At 32.2% G+C, this 16,452-nt stretch overlaps 1 pseudogene; it reads left to right on the top strand.

Moving 5' to 3' along the window:
* The window catches only part of LOC149564828 (squalene monooxygenase SE1-like), a 77,549-nt pseudogene extending 63,480 nt beyond the window's left edge, over positions 1-14,069 (top strand).
* The last annotated feature ends 2,383 nt before the right edge of the window (positions 14,070-16,452 follow it).

Here is a 16,452-nt window from a genome sequence, read left to right on the forward strand (position 1 = left end):
TTACATAACATTTCATTCACACATCTCACCAGCACATTGCATTCATACATGTCATTTACATACATCATCTCTATATTCATTATCCATATATCACATTATTACATTATCCATCTATACACTACATTAATCATATGCATCACTATTATCATCATTCACATCTACAAATTTTCATATAAATTAAACCATACGACCTCATCAAGGTCATCCAACATTCACCGCCAATACATTGTATTTCCTAGATGGGTCTAAACAATTACACCTGAATATATATATATATGGCATCTCCTATAGTAGTTATCACATACATATCACTCGAGTAATGGGAAGATGCTTCCATGTCCATATCTACAATAATACCACCTCGGTTGACAATGAAGCCAACTTTGAACGCACCACTTGAAGAAAATCATGATAGAGGTGGGCTAATATGTAGGTCCCCCATGAAAATATATATGGCCTATCAATCATATCCTGAGTAATACATCCCCATCACATAGGACATCCACATCCTCACCTATCTTGCAACAGAAAATCAATCCAACTAACATTGCAAGCAATGGCTCGTAGTATAGCATCTGAAACTAGGACACAATATCAACCCTTATGATGTCATCCCTAAATACATATCTAAAGGTCTTCCCATTGGAAGCCTAATCATAATAAACTAGATCCCCCATAATAGGGATCCTCAGAGTCCTGTAAACATCCTCTTGGGTGACTATCATCTAACCTAGTGGCATATGGAAGGTGTTGTGGTCTGAGTGCCACTACTTGGCCACAGCTATTAATAAACCTCTATTAACTCAAAACTAAGGCATCTTTAAGAGATAGGTGAAACTACATCTGTCAATCACCTTCCACTCTACTATAGATAATCTACCTATTAGCTCCAAGGGCCATAGGTACAATCCCCAAACCATGAGCTTCCACCTGCATACCTATTTCATCAAACAATCAAATAATGATGTCAGTTTTTATCATACATGATCATCCTACATCAATCAAATATCAGCATCTAGCTACTCAGCTAATGGTTCTATCTTGGACCAGTTATTTGTCCTATTTTGCATCTTGAGATGGACATGCTAGTTTTCCCTACTCTATATCTTGAGGGGGGCACAGGTTTCTACCTATCCAACATCAATTGATTGATTTTACACATCACTTTATGACCAAAAATTCATTATTTTTTTCTTTTTTCTGTGAACAAATATCTTGTTTTCTTTGAGACTCATCAATTTCACATCAGGATCCTATCCTACGCTAGGAACAATCCCACACATAGTCAAACTCATCTATCCAGTCATTACACTATTAGACAGACCCATAATCTAGTCTTCTACATTTTCTTACACTCCATAAGTGCTACACAAATAGTTTGCACTATTTAAACCATCATAAGTGCTATTACAATAGTCAAAAGCACTCTACAAATCAATTCTGCAACTCCATAAATCAAATGTGTCTCTCCACAAAATGGATGTACTATAATTATCATACATGCTATTACATTGAGCACATGTGCTACTGAACATGCCAGATGCACTATGCCATGTAAAAGTGGTACTAAATATATTTTTTGTGCTATCCAAACACATGAAAGTTCTACTACATACAAAAGTGCTAGGGAAAATAGCAAATGTGTTACAACACATATATTAACCCTAACATTTATCCCCATTTTGAGTCATCAAACCCTGAATTTCAAATGTGCTATTGCAGTACTTATATGTGCTACAAAACATATACTATGCATTAAATGACCTAGATGTACTATCATAATTTATCATTATGTGCCATTTTACTATAAAACTAGGGTTTTAAATGTGTTATTTTGGCTGGCGCATTCGCTATTCTAGGGCATGGATGCACTAAAACATTTTAAATGTACTACAATATATCTTAAATGTGTTAAAATGCCTAATCAACTCATTTATGGAGAAAATTCATGCAAAAATTAAAAACTCCCTACAAAAATTCAAAAAATTTAAACAACAAAGGATCTCGATGACTCACCAAGGCACCATAGTCAGTGGGATGCTCATATCTGCAACCCCTCTCAAATCTATACTCTTGTAATGGGAAAATCATCCTCGCTAGCTTAGAGCTCCAAGTCCCCCAAAAAGTAAAAGGAGAGTGTAAAAATGACAAGGATAAAAGGTCTTTTGACCTTCTTAAGTCTCCTTTAGGGCATTTGTATGACCTTTTAAACCCTATTTACATTTTTGGCCTACTTTCTTGAACTAGTTATCATTCCAAAATAATTATACCCCACTTTACTATCAACTCTTATCATCAACATTTTTAGAAATAAAATTGGAATATCCCTATTTTGCACATCAATTTTTGCAATTTCATTTCTAAAGGGGTAGTATATCGGGACATCAAAACATTTCAAATATAAAAAATGTTCTACCCTAGCAAAAAATTTCAACAATCAAATCAATCTAGAGCATCCAAACAAGTTATTTTAATAGTATACCAAGGCATCAAAAAAATTCAAATATCAAAAGCATTCTACCCTGGCCAAAATGTTCGATAATCAAATTAAACTATGGCATCCAAACAAGCTATTTTAAACAAAGGATTTTAAAACATCACAATATCAAATTAAACATCAAATTATTAGCAATCAAACACCAAATCATCAGCAATCAGAAATCAAATTATCAGTAATCATGCATCACATCAACCTTGAATTAAAAAACCTCTTTGATTAGATACTCAAACAACAAAATTGGCTAAAAAAATAAGAAAATCAAGACAGTCTTTGAATTAATATGCTTCACATATTAGCTCAAAAAGGGGCATTTATAGACACCCAAAAATTGGCAAAGACCTAAAACAACATAAATTAAGGACAAAATCAGATGACAGAGGAAAACAACACACTTTCAAGTCAATTGTAACATCAAGTCATTAATCAATCAAATATAAAAGGACCTAAATCACTTTTAAAAGAGGAGAACTAATTCATAAAATTATAAAATGAAATAGAAAAGGAAAAAGGAAAAGACAAAAGTTGAAAATAAATAGAACATTTAATAAATCAATAAAAGTATTTTATCCTCACAAAAGTAAAAATCCTCTTTTTTACACTTTAAAGAATTGAAAAATCCTCTTTTATCCTCACAAGCTAAGTCTGTTGGACTCTTCCTCTTGGTATCTTATGAGATATTTATAGTTTCACCATTACTCTCTAGTCAAAAGTAAAATCTTGATCCTTACCCCAACCCCCTTCTGAATCCTATAAATAGGAGGGAAATTCAAGTGCAAAGGGACCCAAGTTTTAGGCATCTGTACTATAGGCACATTTAGAGTTATCATCTCTTTTAGTATTGTTATTATAGAGAATTCATGACATTTTAAGACTAATTTAGCATTCTTTTAGCATCAATCAATTTCATTTAGACTTACAATCAATATCATTTAGACTTACATATGCACATGATTCTAACATTCTAGTGTTATTATCTTCACGTAATCTGTATTTTCATATAGATCTACATTCATAGCATACTCTCATTCTAGAACTTTCACTAAGATGTTGGTCTAAGAGAAATTTTAACAGTTGTAGTTAGGGAAACATGAGATGTTCATGGAGTCTTTTTTTAACAGTGATTTCTTAAGTCTAGATTAGCTCATTGTTACTTTGACTGCACTCTATTCTAAGCTCTCATGAATACATGATTCTACCATGTACAATATCTTTACATGAATCACTATCTTTTTTAATTCAATAGCTGTATAAATGATTAAATCAAATGTTTTTTATTTGGTCATTTTGTTAGGATTAACCTCAGACAGAAATAATAATTACATGCAAATATAAATAATATCATAAAATACTAAATCACACAGAGAAGAAATAATACACCAAGATTTAATGTGGTTCACCCAAAACCCAGGCTACACTCACCAAATAGCAAGTCCAAAACAATTATGATCTAGTGATTACAACCTTGTTACAATTCGTAATCCCTTCTAGCTTAATAGAGCTGCAACACTAGTACATTCAAACTTGTTTTTCTACCAATTTTTTTACCAAAGATATGATTCCTTCTTCTTTTTTTCATTCTCACGTTGGTTGAAAATAAAAATTCTATGCCTGATTTGGTCAAAATTTTGACCAACCTATGTTTTCCCAAGTTGAATTTTGACCAACACAATGTTATAACAAGAAAAAGAAAATGTTTCATTCATTCGAGGGTTTAAAAAAAAAAAATTCATTCATTTGCAGGTAAGAAAGTATGACTGCAGGCAAAATTGGGATTCATTCACGCGTCGGATGAGATTTTCTCATTTTGGCTTTGTGTTGCAGATTCGGTTGCATATGTTGAGTCAAGGCATGGTTTTAGGTTCTTTGACTTCTCTAAAAATTCTCTATCATTCAAATACAAACCTATGGAATCTATTCCAGATTTATACCCATGCATGCAATGGGAGATCTTGCCTAAAGTAGAGATTGCAAAGTGCCTAGCTTGATAAAGAAGTCCATTATTTTGATAGGTCACCACCCCTAAAATCTTGTTTAGTTTCCTTAGCCTTCAATTTATAGGGCCTATGCCCGTAGATCTAACAAAGGTATCAATAGCATAAAAGGTAGGAGCATAGACAAAACCCACAGGCAGGGGTTACCCTGTTAGGGGGTACAAATCATTTGATATACCATCAAAATAAATTATTACACATTATGCACAATGATGATTTGTTGGAAACCACTTTGAGAATGAATATATGTGAGTGCATGTTCATTGTCATGAGGATCCACTTTCAAAACACATTTTCTTGTTGTTGAGGTAGAAGGAATCAAGCTTGGAAGATGCAATAAAAACTAGAGAATGTTTGTCTAAAACATTTTATGGCTTCTGACCACCTCCATTATCCACAACTATGATCTCATTCTTCTGGCATTGACATTGACAATTTAGGGTGAGTAATATGCCTTTTAATATCTTCAACATCATTTTATTCATTGGAGAATCTTTGTTCATTTTCCCTATGTTTGTAGGTTTTCATTGTCTCTTCAATTAGAAGAAAAATGATTTAGATTAATTTGATGATTTCTTTGATTCATCTCTTACTATTAATTTTTTTAGGGGTTTCAAATAGATAGATCTATGTCTAATGTGAATCACAAATTTAGCCAAAGTGTTTAATTTAAATTATGGATTTTATTGTACCAATTTCCTCTTTGTTTCAGTCATGGGATACTTGCAAGAAGTTGGTTATGAAAGTTATTCTTTGAATAATTCATCTCCATCTTCCTCTGCATATTACTATCAAAATAGTAGGGGAAAAATTGATTTCCTACTTAAAATTTCATAGCTTTTCATATACCAACTTGAATACCCAAATCTTGTTATAATCATCACACTAATTCTCTCGCCCACTCTAGGGTTCCATATAATCACATAAGTTTGATTCTCATCAAAATTATGAAGCAGATTTGTCATTGTTACTCAATGGTTATGCACATTTAATTTTAATGGGCATTAGTTCAAGTTCTATAACCTCACATCTCTTGCCAATGTTCCTTGAATCTTAAAAATGGTTGAACAAATTCCTAAAAAGAATTCTACCAAATTTATTTAGCAAAATACAATATGAGACTTATGTTTCTACTCAAGTGTATAATTTATCATTCAATGCCCATTAATCTAAATCCCCTGCCATCCATTCTCTTGAAAATAGACCCTAACCCTACACTAATGTTTGACCAAGTTCTTAAAAAATAAAAAATTCCATACAATTATTGAAGAGTAACAAAAGTAAAAGGCTAAAAATGCAATGCAGTGGACATGTAGACAAGTATTTTGTCTAGTAAGAGTTGAATCATATACTTGATCTATTCTAATCACTTCCCCAGTGAAATAATCATGAAAGTTATCTTTAAATAATTTCCAATAGAAGGCACTGATAAACCAATAGGTTTAGAACTGAATTTGAATTATGAGTTTTTATTTTCCTTGAAATAGGTAGTAGCAGACATCCACTTCTACAAGGGGAGGGGAGGTGTGATAGTCCATAAAGATAATTCTCATGTCTACTCATGTGACATTATACCCTATTTTTACTTCAATAGGTTCTTTTGAGATTAGGCTTGAAATATTCTTGAAGATTTATAAACTTGCATAGCAGTAATATGTATGCTTTGCTTTAATAGAACTAAAAATAAATTAGAAATCCTTTTCCATTATTATGTTGATGCAAGATCAAGTTAAAATATGAACTCAAAAAATTTGTAATATGGAGTCAATTTACTTCAAATGTCCTTCTAAGCCCAACAATCCCTTCATACAAACACTAAATCAACAGAAATAATAAATCTAGGCATTGCAGTGAGAGGCAAGTAATGATCATAAGTGTCTAAAAGTGTTAATGGGTAGAAGAAAAGAAGGTAGATTTAGTTTCCCAATAATAGAGTAAGCAAAATCTTAGCAAGAATTAATGGATAATTCAAAGATAGAATTTATGAGAAAGAAATAAATAATTCATGATAGAATCTTTGAAGAAGAGATGGATAATCCTTGTTGTTATGATCAAGACAAAAAATTTAGTGAATGTCTGCCTCAAGAATTCAAATGTACCTAATAATTGAGAATGTTTTGTTAGCCTTATAAGAAGAATCTTCTCCTTGGGTGTTCATCTTCCACATAATTGTTTCTCTTTTTATGATTACTTTTTTAATTCTGGTTTTATAGTTGTGTGCTCTTTCAGTAGAATGTGTTTATATTATCAATTTCAAGATGCATGATAAGATGAGAACATATTGTTTATCAACTACATCTTTTATAATCTATCCACTCTCTTTGTTTGGATCATGGTAAAATTGTATTGTGTACAAATCTTTTGCAGATATTTTCATCACATTGAACAAAACTATTTTCCCTATTTATCTTGAGTCAAGGCCTTTTTAAATTCTTAGAATCTTGATGGGAACCTAATCCTACATTATTGATCCAACACTTTGCATGAAAACTATTCGTCCAACCCCCTACCATTTATCGTGGGTACAATTTTGTAAAGCTCATATAGTTTTGAAAGGTTCATTTTGCAGTGATTGATCAGTTTAGGAAGAATATGCCTATTCTTGCAAAGTCCCACAGGGTTAATGCAATTGTTCTTCTTGGGTATTGATCGATACTCAAACAAGCTTAATCTTTTTGACGAGGTACTAGTCATAACTTTGTTTTAGCCTTTCATGTATTAAATATTGAATTCAAATTCTTGCAAGTTATTCACCAAAAAAAAATTTCTATTGTTTAATTCTTAGATTTTTTTGTCTTGGGAAGAATTTTGACTATTGTGATCAATCTTTACTACGAATTTCTTGCAATCAACTTTTGCATAGACTTTGCAAGGGAACACATAGTTAGTAACATCTTACCATTGATCATGTTCTTTCTATGTCCTTGTGTTTTCTACTCTCAAAGGCTATGGAAAGATCAACAAGAACTAGATAATATTATATTGTCAAATGGAAAGGCTCTAACACTAAAAAGACAATACGAGATCATATGGGCCCAACCAATTTTGGTGAAATGGATATCTCTGTCTTAACACTAAACCAAATGATCTTGATTATTCATGCTCTAGGATTTGAGTTCCTAACACCAATGGATTACAACATAATTCACAATGGTTATCCTCTTGACCCAAAAAACTATTCTGCCTACAGTTGTAGAATATTAATGTTTGACTAGTTAAAATGCTATTCAACAAAGCCCATATTTTACTATATTTTAAGTATTTCTTTGGGCATGTTAAACATTTTTCATTTCTGTCAACATTCTTACACCACAATCTTTGGCATTCACATCTACTCTCATATTACAGTCTTCATATGATCTTGGAACTAGGTGTGCTTGACTGATTTTAGTGCAAGTCACATATCTTGCGATGCGTCCAAAATAATAAGCATCAAACTTACCATTTCTAATTTAGTTTCTTTTCCAAATAATGGGCATGCAATAAACAATAGTGTAGTTTAATACCATTTCAATTTCACTTGTTCATGCAAAAAAAATTCTTCCTCTAATTATTGTAGTAAATATTGGACTAGGTAGAAACACATATGGAAGCATGCTCCTCTCCATTTAATTCCAAGGAAAGAAACACTCACAAAGACAAGTACCAACAGTTCCAAGCTCAACAATAAGAAGACATGAGACAAATATATTAATAAAATTTGCATGTTAATTGCTTAAGAATCCCCATAGTAGCATCTACCATATTAGCCATGAAATATGAAAATCAACATTGAAAGGAGACCCAATTAATAAAATAGAAGCAACTCAAAAGCTATGTAGTCAAAAATAAGGTCTTATGAGTCAAAATGTAAAGAAAACAAAATTAATGTCTTCATTCGCACCTTTACCAATTTTTAGCATTATAGATGCAACAAAGAGTTGTAGAAGTTGTTGAGATGAGTTAAATAGTATACACTTCCTTTAACAATTCAAAAACTTGAGTCGCCATTCACAGAATCCTACTCTCTCTTTGGAAAACCTAACAAAGGATGAAGCCATAAACTATTACCAAAAAGCCAAAAGTCAACAACCAGATAAGCTTGTGTTTAGAATCTTTATCCCCTTTTACATATTGGTTCTATTCTTTCAAGGATGACTTTAGCTCTCCTGCCTTGTACATTTCTAGAAAAATGTCACATCCCCCAATAAGCTCACCTTTGTGATATGACTATGGAAATTTTGGCCAATTAGAATAAGTCTTCAAGCCTTCTATGATTCATCATCACTCAAAATGTCAAAATGACTGAAATCTAAACCCTCTTCATTCAAAGAGTTTACAACCTTTGAGGTGAAGCCACAATGAGGGGTATCAAGTGTGTCTTTCATAAATAGCATGAGAGGATAAGAATTAACTAGTTTTGTTCAACCAATCATTGAGTGACTCTTTGGATAGCACTCCTTTTTCTGAGGCAATATTTTTCAGCTCTCCACTTTTGTGCATTTCTATGATGATATCTGATCTACCAATAAGCTCACCTTTTATGTACAACTGTGGATAGTTAGACCAGTTAGAATATGTTTTAAGAACTTTCCTTACCTCTTCATTTGTTATAATGTTGAAGCTCCCAGATTCTAGCCCTTCCTCTCTAAGAATTTTAACAAACTTTCAACTAAAACCACAATGTGGCTCTTCAAGATTGTCCTTTATAAATAACATGATTGGATTGGAATTAATGATGCTTGCTAGCCAAGAACTTAATGATTCACTTATACTAGTTGAGTCCACTATACCACCACTATCAAAATGTGAGATAACAGTATCAGGTTTGGGTTCAGTAGAAGTAGCTTTTGTAATTAATTCACTAGACTCATGAACGAATAAGAGCAAGCCATGGCCTTTAAATATTTGTTTTAGTGCCCCACTTTCACATAGTTCAAGGGTGATATCACAGCCTCTAAGAAGGTCACTGATGAAGTGGAAGTGTGGTATCTATTCAAAACACAATGCGAGTTACAAATTTCAGAGGTTTAGGCACTCTAGCCTATCAATCATATCAAATACTTCAAGGATCTGATTTCTCAAGACTATCTTCAAGAATCCTAAATGAAGGATTTAGTTTTATAAACTTTAAAAAATTTAGACTCAAGGGTTCTAAGGTTCCAATTCAAATCGCATACCCCCAATCCACACAACTCTTCATCAAACTATTCAAAAAGCCTAGTAGGTTATTTAGTAGACCGGCAACAAAACAAAAACTTGGATAACTCAGACATTTTCCAAGACACCTAACAAGGTAATGTTATTTATGGATACCCTTTTCAATTTTCTTGAACATATCAAAGACTTTCATATAGTTACTTTGGACCAACAGACCTGTTCAACACTAATGCCCTGTTTTAATGCATAAAAATGACCCAGTTTACAAAAGAAGTACCCCCCGATGATCTCCTATTAACCCCAATTCCTAGATGGTTTTTTCTTATGTATTCAAATTCTTAATTTTAAAATTAATTAGACTCCAACACTCTACAACCAAGATATCCCAAAATTGTGCCCTCAAACCCTTATAATCTAGGGCTTCCTCAATCTTCTAGTTCTCCACACTTTTGATACAATTTGATGATGGATTCACCATCAAATGAACATTGTACAACATTCTCTATTACAAAATAGGTACCTTATTCAAGTAGAATTCTTACTGCTATACTTGAGCATGCATTTTTTATGTTTTTCTCACTATTTTCAAGTTGTGATCACTTAAATCCCACTCAATCCTGCATATACATGGTTATTATTACATAATACAAGTTAGATTAACTCATCCCATAAGTATCAGGCCTTCATACTCATGGAAAGGTCCACAATACTTTTAACCCCTACTGTAATAACAAGTTTAAACCCAAAAAATGGCTGGTAAAATAGTGATTGGCACAAAAACAACTTAAAATAATGTAAACTTCATTCAAAACAATTAATTTTAAATAATAAACCCTAATAATTCAATAGCACATCAAATTAATCAAATTGAGACTTTTTAAGAATGAAGGAATTGTAGGAAACAAAGAGTTTTATATTTGTTACTATTCTAGTCCCCATACACTCACTCCTATCCTTCTCTGTGGTAACAGAGATACATAAGACTCTCTGACTAACTTCTCAAAACTGATTCAACCAAGTTTCATTGTTGAGTTGAATATTTTAGTCTTAAAACAATAAAAACTTAAAAATTCCCTCTAACTTCCTAAAGTAGTCATTATGATTTAAAATTTTGAATTAAAACATAAAAAGGCTTTATTAAACATTAGAGCCTTTCTTATTATTAAAGTCGTTGACCTAGTTTCCTAATACCCCTCCTAGACTTCTTAAACACAATTTAAAGCTTGGACATCATTAGTCCATAACAATCAAGTTCTTAGTCCATAAGAGGACATTACAAAATGGAAAGTAGTCCTTTGAGGACATTGTAAATATGCTAATGTGTTGTACTATTTGAAAGTCATGATAGGTGCCAGGATCCTCCAATTGATTTGTTGACCCTGATTGTGCCTTCCATCCTTCGTATTTGCTTTGAAGGTCTTGAAAATCTGCATAGTCTCCTTTTCCAAATTGGTTGTGTGAGGTGCTCCGACACCACTTGCCCTTGCAATACAGTTGTGAAAAGGTCAGCTAGTTGGATAATGCCTTCAAGACCTTCCACACTTGTTCATCACTTAGAATACCAAATCTTCCATATTCCATGCCCTTTGTTTTCAAAACATCCACAACCTTTCTGCTAAATCCACATCGTGGCTACTCAGGTGTCCCTTTCATAAACAACATGACTGGTTTGGAATTCACATGTTGTTTCAATTTGCTCTTAATTGCATTACCAAACTCTATATCATTTTTAGTAGTCTGATATGAGTTATATATTTGTTTTACTATCTTGATAATCATTGAACTAGTAGGCATTCCAAGACTAGCAAGACTAGTTGTCTTGGCAATGTGTATGGAGCTAGGCATCTTGGCCACTTTGTTGGCCAATTCTGATGGATTTGCACCCTCCAGTGTATCTACAACCTTCCCATCCCTCAAATATTAGCATGTATCAGGATGCTTAAACTCCTAAAAAACACTCATGACTTGATAAATGGGAAAGAAAATTACAAATAAACCACAGTGGTGAAGGCCTAATTCTTCTAAGCACCATTTTCTAACATAGGAACATTAGTCTGGATTTATTATCATTGATATTGTAGTATCAAAATCCATCTTACCAATTCTACATGTAGACTAGAAACCTTGGCAAAAATGCATCTAAAAAAGGTTTCACAGCATCTCATACATATACAATGTGAAATGGTCTTGTTGTGGATATTAATGTAGAAAAAACTAAATAAAAAATTTATATCAACACAAAACTCATGATGAAATTTAATTTATACATCAGAAAAGTGTTGATTTTTTAATCTCTTTTTTAAAAAATTTCCCACATTTTAATTTAATTTGTAATCCACATTTTAACTAAAATGCACGTACAAATTTCCAATAAAGCATAAAATAGCAGATGTTGAAATATGCTTATGCAACCCTCAACGCAATGCCCATTTTTATAGCCTACTAGCTCTAAAAGAAATATATATCAAACACATCAAACAAATTGGATTTTCTTACATGCCCCTATTATCAAATAAATGTTTGAATAATTAAAAAATTAAGATTGATATTTAACAATATCAATAAAGCTTATGACTAAAAGTTCTTAAATATTTTTAGATTCTTTCTACTGATGGTAGTGTGATACATATGTAGGTATTGACCATGATTGGAATAGCCAACTAAGCTCCATAGCCTCTCTTACATAAGATTTTTTCTATCATAAGCAAGGATTAGGATTATAATGTTCAACGTCACATTCTCACATGCACAAAAAATTATTTCAATAAAGTTTGCTTAATTTTTCTTGGTCATATGTAACATGCTAATAATTTCTTTGAGAGCACATAAACCAAAGCAAGCATAAACACATTTTTGTGGACATTTCTCTCATTCCTAATTCAGCTGAATTGAAGATAAAATATGAAAGTGTTGCATTATTCTTTCTAACATCAAAGGGAGAGAGGGAGTGAGGGACAGTTTTAGAAAACTAGTTGAATATTAGAATTGCATCCAATGGATATGACTATGTTGTTCTCAATTGAAAGTTTCCATATAGTTACAAGAAGTAAAGCCTTATTTTATAATGAGAACTTACGCCTAATATACAATAATTTAAGGGGGGGGGGAATTCCTTTTGGTAAAAAGTAGGCCTTTCTTTTGTGTTGAGCTTTAGACCATGCACTTATTACAACCAATCGTTTCACTGTATTTATATGCAAGTAGATGTTCCTTCATGTTTTGTTCATCTTGTGCTAGAAAACTATGAGCTTCCATATCCTAATCATGGACATGTCAAATTAGTAGACCCTTCTCCTATTTTGTTCTATCCTATTAGCAACATAGAGGTTCATTGCTTAGTTGATGTACCAAGGCAAAAGGTTGCATCTATTGCCAGTGAAGAAATGGAAAAGTATTTACAAACTTTGGTGGCTTCTTAGGTATTGGATAGAAGTTGGACACAATTCCTTGTGTGTCAAGATTGGCTTTGTATTTATTTGGATATATTGGATATTAAAATGGACAAAGTAATTTATAGAACCTATTTTTGTTAAGTATTCTTTCTTAAAGATGGTGAGATTTGTTGCATGAGAATTCTCTAAATTTTTTGTGCAATGTATCAACTACCCAAGCAACTACAAACACCATTCATAGTTACTATTGAAAGTGGGAATATACAAACCAAGCCAAACAAGATCATGCCAACCTCACCATTGCCTATGCTCAGAGCTCTTTTATTGGGGGACGATTTCCATATGAGGCATCCATTAACTGGTGGAAGAATGATTGTTGCATTATCTAACATTGTCATTCTTAAAAGGCTTTTTGAACCTCTTCATAATCTTTATAGTGCCTCAGTGCTCTGTTAGTATGTGGAATCATTTTACACTCTTTGCAAGGTATCTACTTCTAATAGCTAGAGTAATTTTGTCCATTCAAATAGTAAGAATAATTACTCTTGCAATAAAAAGTTGTTGCAATTTCATAAATACTGAAAAGTTGTTAGTCTAATGGTATCATTTAAGGCTATGAGATTTTCATTAAGCTACTCATGCATTTATAATTATTCTTTATACGAATATCCTATTTTAGCTATGTTCTTTATATAAATATCCTTTCTTTCTATCATCTGTTACCAATTTTAGAAAATTCTCATTACATTTATGCAGCCTATCGCATCAACTATAAATACTTTGGTAGGTGCACTATATAAGGTCTTATGTCCTTTAGTTGAGTATGCAATGAAAGAGATGCAACAAGCTTGTTTTGACTATTTAAGTTTGGGAGGTGTGTTTTCAACTCGACGTGTGGCCCTACTGTCTGGCCTCAATCCACAACCGTTGAGCTTGGTTGTACATTTTTTTGCAGTGGTTGTATCTAGTGTTGGCCGACTACTATTACCTTTTCCTTCACCAAAATAATTCTGGCTTGGAGCTCACCTAATTTTTTTAAGTGCATGATTATTCTGTCATGATTTTATGAACTTATTAATGATTACCTTTTAAGCATGCATTCTCTAATCAAAAAAAGGTTATTCAAATTACTTGGTTTAAAATTCTTAAAATAGAGTTCCCTTCTCAAAAGATACAAACTGGAAATCTGGCTAATATTTTAATTAGGATTTTCCATTCAATCATTTTTTGATTGGATATGAAATGTTACATGTCTGTAATCCCCCAAAAAAACCAATGGCATTTTCCAAAAGAGTTGCTTGTGAATATTATCTACTAGTGTATATTTTCTTGGATAAATACATAATCTACCTATTATGTTTAAAGTCCAATACCTATTTTTTCTTATTATCTAGCCTCCTTGACTAGCAGACCTTTCAAAGAAGTATTTCTCAATTCAATGTAGCCTTTCTTTCATCCTTCTTTAAAATGCCCCTTCAATACCATTTCAAAATTAAATAAATACTTATAAATGTGGTTTTGAACTAATAAGTACTTAGACAATAGATAAAATACATTGGTGGGAAGCACAAATGACTGTTGTTCACAAATTGACTACAATAGGTTCATAAGCATAGGAAGATGCAAGCATTGGCCAATTTCAGTGAGAAATATTTGGAGCTGCAAATTATTTGTTGAACTCTTGAAATGGAAATTAAGGCTTTGGAGGAGGCATAAGTAAAGTAGCAGGTGGGCTAGGACAATGATATCCACTTTTAATATTCAAAATTTTAAGAAAAAATGTTCATGACATTTTTTGGCTACTCTAAGGTTGTTCCTATGTGGTGATGGTGATTGAGTTTACTACAATGATGCTTGAACTATCTTGTAGGTGCCTATTTATACAAAGATGATGTGATGAGAGAGCCATAAGACTTGTGAGTTGGCTTGAATGACTCTCCCATGTTAACTCTTGAATAAAGGAATACAAGCCCATATGATCTCTTTAATGAAACAAGTGCAATAGAGAATAGTTTAATCAACTCAAATTAGTGATCCATGCATCTTGGGGATGATCATCATCTTGAAATTGGAGTTAAAGTGAGAAAATTTTTATTTGAAGAGTGTTCTTTGGATAATGTAAAACTTCTAGTTGATTTTTGTCGAACCTATTTGATAGTTGATTACTGTTTTACTTACTGAATTGGTCAATTCAATCTTAAGTTTGATCCCAAGGCTACAAGTAGAATACAATCTTTTGATAAATTACAAACATCTTAAAGAGCTTGTTCAACACTAGAAGAAACAAAGCAACTACCATATAGAGCTTCTGAACTTTCTAAGTTCCTTGTTGTAGACTCATATCACATGGAAACTTGAATATAGACACTTTTATCATCTATACACATATTCTCAGAAGTGTAAGTCAATGTCTATATGTGCAAAGAAAATAGAGAAGATGTAGATATATGCTGTATAATCTATTGGAGTTTATGATTTTTTATTAGAACTTGTGATTGGTTGTTGTCATATGCAAGCCCTTGTGTAAATTTTAATTATTCATCTTGATTTAGAAGGTAAAATTAAAGCTTGTATCCTCATGCATTTTCTGTATAGTTTGTAGCAATACAACATCTTTGTAGTTAGGGTCATAAAAAATAAGGTGACCAATGGAAACCTAAGGATTTTTAAATTTGGTCTCTATATGTTTAAGCTTTGGTAGTTTTCATGTCATTAATCTTCTTGGACTAGGTGCTTTAGTTATGTTGAAGTCACTTACAGTGGCTTGTAAAGTGTAAACAAATTAAAGCTTTGGACTGTAAAATTTTTCCTATTTTTTTTATTTTACCTTTCCTTAGACACTGGATTATTTGGTATTAGTTATTCATGTTGTGGATTTTTCATGGGAATACCTTTTCTTTTGTGATAATTTGAAGAATTTTTTTCATAAACAATTTTTTTAAGGGATAAGTTGGTTACATCTTGACTCGTTGAATCTTTCTCAAGTTCTAGTCACTTGACTTTGGCTAGTTCTACACTAAGATAATTGAAATGCTATGGTCAATGCTCTTGCTTTACATTTTGTTACTTGTATGAAATTATGGTGTCATAAATGATATTTAAAATAGAAATTAATATATGATGTGCAAGGAGAAAGTTAAGAAATCTGCACATTAGTTACACCATCTATTATAGCATGAGATTTCTAGTGCATGTTTATTTGTTTATTGATAGGTATGTTTTTCTTACAGAAAACTTGGCTAGTACATTATCTCAAAGCATGGTTGTATAGATATGTTTCAACTTAATTAGCATTTCCTACTATCCCATGTGGAATAATATAATAATTTTATAAAAATCATCCTATTATTATCCATAATGAGCACATCCCAAAGGTAGTTAGTCCAATGACAACATAGCGATAATGATTTGATAAAGATCTCAATGTAAG

The sequence above is a fragment of the Cupressus sempervirens genome, chromosome 3 (assembly GCF_028749045.1).
Source record: "Cupressus sempervirens isolate cs-2001-9-10 chromosome 3, ASM2874904v1, whole genome shotgun sequence".
Classification (NCBI taxonomy): Eukaryota; Viridiplantae; Streptophyta; class Pinopsida; order Cupressales; family Cupressaceae; genus Cupressus; species Cupressus sempervirens.